The sequence below is a fragment of the Camelina sativa genome, chromosome 20, assembly GCF_000633955.1.
Source record: "Camelina sativa cultivar DH55 chromosome 20, Cs, whole genome shotgun sequence".
NCBI classification, from domain to species: domain Eukaryota; kingdom Viridiplantae; phylum Streptophyta; class Magnoliopsida; order Brassicales; family Brassicaceae; genus Camelina; species Camelina sativa.
In genome coordinates, this window is record NC_025704.1 from 26,409,094 (window position 1) to 26,414,821 (window position 5,728).

The 5,728-nt window shown below is 41.2% G+C and overlaps 1 pseudogene; it reads right to left on the reverse strand.

Moving 5' to 3' along the window:
* The window catches only part of LOC104772843, a 17,223-nt pseudogene extending 11,871 nt beyond the window's left edge, over positions 1-5,352 (reverse strand).

The window sequence follows — 5,728 nt, forward strand, 5'->3', positions numbered from 1 at the left end:
TTTGCCAAATCGTTGATGCTGATCCCTTACCCAATTTGGCACAAGCCTATGCTAAGGCTGTTCGTGAGGAACAACGTCAAGTGGCTAAGAAGAAGGAACAGCAGTACGATGTAGTAGGATTCGTTGCTAGGCGAGACTCACTTCAGCCTGATTCGACCTCTGCGTCACTTGTGAATGAATCCGTGGAAACTTCAGGTTTTGCAACACGCTCTGCTCCTTCAAATTTTTTTTCCAGGAAACAACAGGAACAAAGAGCGTTCCTTGCTCTGTTCCCACTGTGGAAGGTCAGGGCATGAGAAAGAATTTTGTTGGGAACTTGTTGGTTACCCTGAATGGTGGTCTGAGCGCAACAAGGGTGGACGTTCATCAGGCCGTGGTGGTCGTGGTTCGGTTTCAGGGGGAGCTGGACGTGGTAACTCTGTTTTTGGTGGACGTGGTCGTGGTTATGCAACAGTTGCTCATGCTACAAGTCCCCACGCCTCATCCTTCCCTAATTTCACACTTGAACAATGGCAAGCAATCAGTAAGATGGCTTCAGAGAAAACAAGTAATCACATAGATAAGCTTTCTGGTAAGATATTTTCTGGTAAGATTCATGAGGATTTGATTTTAGATACTGGAGCTTCTCATCATATGACCGGAAATCTTAAGTTGTTAGTCAACATGACATCCATACCATCTTGCTCTGTGGGATTTGCGGATGGAAGTAAAACTGTATCTGAAAACATGGGAGAGTTTCGTGTTTCAGATCATCTTACTCTCGCCAATGTTTTATATGTGCCAGATTTAAATTTTTCTCTTATCTCTGTTTCAAAGCTGCTTAAGCAGACTGGTGGTGTGGCATTGTTTACTGATACGTTATGTGTTGTGCAGGATCGTTTCTCGAAGACTCTGATTGGAGCCGGGGTAGAACGTGATGGGGTTTATCTTCTTCAAGATGTTGCAGCTGTGCGGGTTAATAAGGTTGGAGTGCAGTGCGACTCAACTTTGTGGCATCGTCGGCTTGGACATCCTGCTTTTTCAGTTCTTTCTACTTTACCTATTGGTTTTGATGTTTCAAACTCAGCTAGTCCTAGTCCATGTGACGTGTGTTTTAGGGCTAAGCAAACAAGAGAAGTTTTTTATGATAGTTCAAATAAAGCAATGGATTGTTTTTCACTTATTCATGTCGACGTTTGGGGTCCTTATCGTGTTTCTGCTTTGTCTGGAGCTGTTTATTTTTTTACTATTGTAGACGATTTTTCTAGAGCGCTGTGGACACACCTTCTATTAGAGAAATCTGAAGTTCGTCAAGTTTTACAGAATTTTTGTGCTTATACCAAAAGACAGTTTGATAAGCCGGTTCGGATGGTTCGGAGTGATAACGGAACAGAGTTCATGTGTCTTGCATCGTTTTTCCAAAGCAAAGGAATTATTCATCAAACATCGTGTGTAGATACCCCACAACAAAATGGTCGCGTTGAAAGGAAACATCAGCACATCTTGAATGTTGCTCGGTCACTTTTGTTTCAAGCTGGTCTTCCGGTGTCGTTTTGGGGAGAAGCAGTTTTGACGGCTACATACTTAATAAATAGGACGCCAACAAAGGTTCTTCAAGATCGCACTCCGTATGAACTCCTTCATGGGAAGAAACCCGTTTATGATCATATTAAGGTGTTTGGGTCTTCCTGTTATACTCATAAACGTTCTCGAGATAAAGACAAATTTGGAGAAAGAAGTCGTCATTGCATTTTTGTGGGTTACCCCTTCGGGAAGAAAGGGTGGAAGGTGTACGATCTTGAGACTGCAAAGTTTTCCGTCTCTCGTGATGTTATTTTCCAAGAGAATGAATTTCCATTTCTCACCAAGTCTACTTTGCACGACCAGCCTGTTTCCTCTCCCAGTGCGACGATTGATGATGACTGGCTGGTTCATTTAGAACCCACGCATGAGGACAGGGGGAGTCCCGCATCGTCTTCTGATCGGTCCGAAGAAAGTGAGTCGGGTGGTTTGCCTACTTCACAAGCTCATATTGAGCCTACTTCCGCTGAAACAGTTGCTACACCTACTGTCCTAAATCCCGTTGTTGATAGTGCTAGCGGTCAGTCTAACGTTGAGTTGGGACAGGGAAAGCGTCAAAAGTTTCCATCTGTTAAATTAAAAGATTATGTGACTTACTCCGCACGTTGCAATGTTGAAGACACCCATCACGTTTCTCCCGACTTCTCTTCAGTTTCTTCGTCAACGGTTCAAGGTACACACACTCCCTATCCTCTCACAAATTACATATCTGATGAAAATTTTTCTCCGTCTCATCGTGCATTTCTAGCGGCTGTCATTAGTGGAGTTGAACCGACATCGTTTAAACAGGCCATGCAAGATCCTCGTTGGACTAACGCGTGTGGTACAGAGATCAATGCGATGGAAGAAAACCATACTTGGGATGTCGTTGATTTGCCTCCTGGCAAAGTGGCCATTGATAACAAATGGGTTTTCAAGATAAAGTATCATTCTGATGGCTCGCTCGAATGGTATAAAGCTCGTTTAGTTGCTTGTAGCAACCGTCAAGTCGAAGGGGAGGATTATAATGAGACATTTGCTCCGGTCGTTAAAATGACCACCATACGAAGTTTACTACGTATTGTTTCTGCTAGGAATTGGGAAGCTCATCAGATGGATGTTCATAATGCGTTTTTACATGGTGATTTGGAAGAGGAAGTGTATATGAAGTTACCAGTTGGTTTTCGTCACTCTGCTCCAAATAAAGTGTGTCATCTCCGTAAGTCTTTGTATGGGCTTAAGCAGGCTCCTAGGTTCTGGTTTGCAAAGCTTACCTCTGCTTTGACAAGATTTGGTTTTGTTCAGTCTTATGAAGATTATTCTCTGTTTATGTATTCCAAGGGTGAGGTAGAGCTTCGGGTTCTCATATATGTTGATGATTTATTAGTTTGTGGTAATCATTCCCATATGCTTAAACGGTTTAAGGAATATTTGGGAAAGTGTTTTCACATGAAAGATTTGGGTAAGGCGAAGTATTTCCTTGGTATTAAGATTGCTAGAAGTGGTGAGGGTATATATATGTCTCAACGGAAATACGTTCTTGATATTGTGTCTGAAGCAGGGCTTCTCGGAGCTCAGCCATCGCCTATACCAATGGAACAAAATCACAATTTGGGGAAAAGTAAGAGTGATTTTCTGTCTAATCCTGAAGTTTATCATCGCTTAGTTGGTCGTTTGATTTATCTTCTCACTACACGTCCTGAGTTGTCCTATGCCGTTCATCTTCTGTCTCAGTTCATGAAAACGCCGCGAGTTGATCATTTGGAAGCTGCACTTCGTGTTGTCAGATATTTGAAGGGTACTCCGGGACAAGGGATTCTCTTGAGATCCGACTCGGACTTAACTCTTACTGCGTATTGTGACGCGGACCATGGTTCATGTCCTCTTACTCGTCGTTCTTTGAGTGGTTTTGTTATGTTTTTGGGTGGTTCTCCTATCTCTTGGAAGACTAAGAAGCAAGATAGGGTGTCACATTCGTCTGCCGAGGCTGAGTATCGTTCAATGCGTCATGCGTTGCAAGAAATTATGTGGCTTCGGAAACTCTTCGTGGATTTGGGATGTTCTCAAACACGGTCTGTTCGGCTGTTTTGTGATAGTGAAGCTGCTATTCATATCTCGTCTAATCCGGTGTTTCATGAGCGTACCAAACATATTGAGTCTGATTGTCATGCTGTTCGAGATGAGGTTCAAGCTGGGACGCTTACTATGGTTCATGTTGGTACTGATAACCAGATTGCTGATATTTTTACGAAGGCTTTGGGTCGAGTTCCGTTTGAAAGATTATCCGCCAAGTTGGACATTTGTGATTTGCATGCTCCAACTTGAGGGGGAGTATTGGGATATGTATATTGTATATTGTCTAATATTCTCTAGATAAGGTTTAGGAAAATTTACATATTAGTATATCTTGGTCCCCAAGTTTAGATATTCTAGTTCTCTTTGTATAAATACATGATGTAAAGGTTGGAGATGAACAACACAAACATTCTATTCTTTGGCCGATTCTAGTTTTAACAAGGGAGCAGCAGCGGCGAGACGGCGCGTAACGGCTAAAAGAGGACCGGCATGAGCGCCAACGGGGAAAAACGCGAGAACTGCCACGTGGGAGTCTCTGATTGTCTCGGAGAATTTGATCATGATTCCTGAAGTGAGTGACTATGAAGGAAGCAAACACAAAGATGGTCATTATATACTTTTGATGGTAGTTGGTAGTACCTAGGACTATTTTTGATGGCCACCAAATGTATTTTTACTTGTAATAATAAAGAAATTTTTGATGGTATGAAATAGAGCAAGTGATATGGCTAGTGAAATTAATACTTTTGATGGTAGTTGGTAGTACCTAGGTAGGACTATTTTTAGTGGCCAACAAAAATAGCAAGTGATATGGCTACTGAAATTTCTGATGGTTTCTCCTAGCTAGAAATGTATTCNCGATTCTAGTTTTAACAATCCACAAAAGCGTTTTGGCTTCCCTCTAATGGAATATTGTACAGCCTTTTCTTAACCTCCTCCACAATTTCTTTGACTTTTTCGCTCTCTGGGCTGCAAAACGAGTGAGGAAAATTAACTATGTAAGGTTCCCATGAAAAATATCGGTCAATCTTCCTGAATTACCATGTAAAGTTTCCTAATCACTATTGTCAAGCTGAAGAGAATACACACAGGGATTTGGTAAAATCTGTTACCTTGTCTCGTGCAAAGTGATGCCAGTTAAGTCAGGAATCCATTTCAAAGCTTTTTTCCACTCTTTCTTCTTGGTCACATCAGGTTCCTTAAGATCTTTGAATGCATCGAACTGTCCCCTTACACTTCTCACAGTGGATGGTTCCAACTTGTAGAAGATAGGAATAGCAACTAGTTTACCTTCCCCCACACAATCATTAATCATCGCAAGCTCTCTCATGCACCAGATTGATTCGGTGTACTTCGAGGACAAGATAGCCAGAGCGATTCTCGACTCCTGTATCTTCTTCAAAAGTATTTCTAGGGATTCGCCTTTGTCTGCGTAGTTGTCGATGAAGACTTTAATGTTAACCTTTTCCAAGGCCTCGACGAGATGGCTGACGAATGTATAGCGTAGCTCCACACCACGAAAATTGATGAAAACTTGATGTTGCGGAGGCACTTCTTCGATTTTGGAAGATCCCGCCATGGCGGAAAAAACCTGTTTCCGGTTTGGTTGGATTTGTTGGATGAAAATTTAGACACACAAGGAACAATTGCACGTTGACCTTCAAGTGCAACTCGCCGGAAACCCAATTTTGTTTCTTCTCAATACCATTTACTATGGATTCGAATGTGATTGGCCAACTTTTTTTTCTTTCCCACCAACCAAATTTATAGTTTTTTTTTCTTGGTCAGAGTATATTTATTTAATGGAAAAATATTTATTTAATTTATCCTAACTATTATGATTGTCAAGTATGTTTATTTAACTAGAAAAATTCGTTTATTGAGTTATATATATTGTTGCCAGCTGTGGACAGGAAAATTTTGTGTTAAATATTTTAGTGAAAATTATCCAAATTAATTATACTCTTATGAAAAACAATTCACCTAATATAACACTCTTCCCAGTGACTTGTGTATTTGTCTACAAGTAGCTTTTGTACTAACCCTTCCCTCATCAGCTATAAATATGAACATTGGAAAAAGAGATGATATCTCGTTTCTAGCGGATGATTGC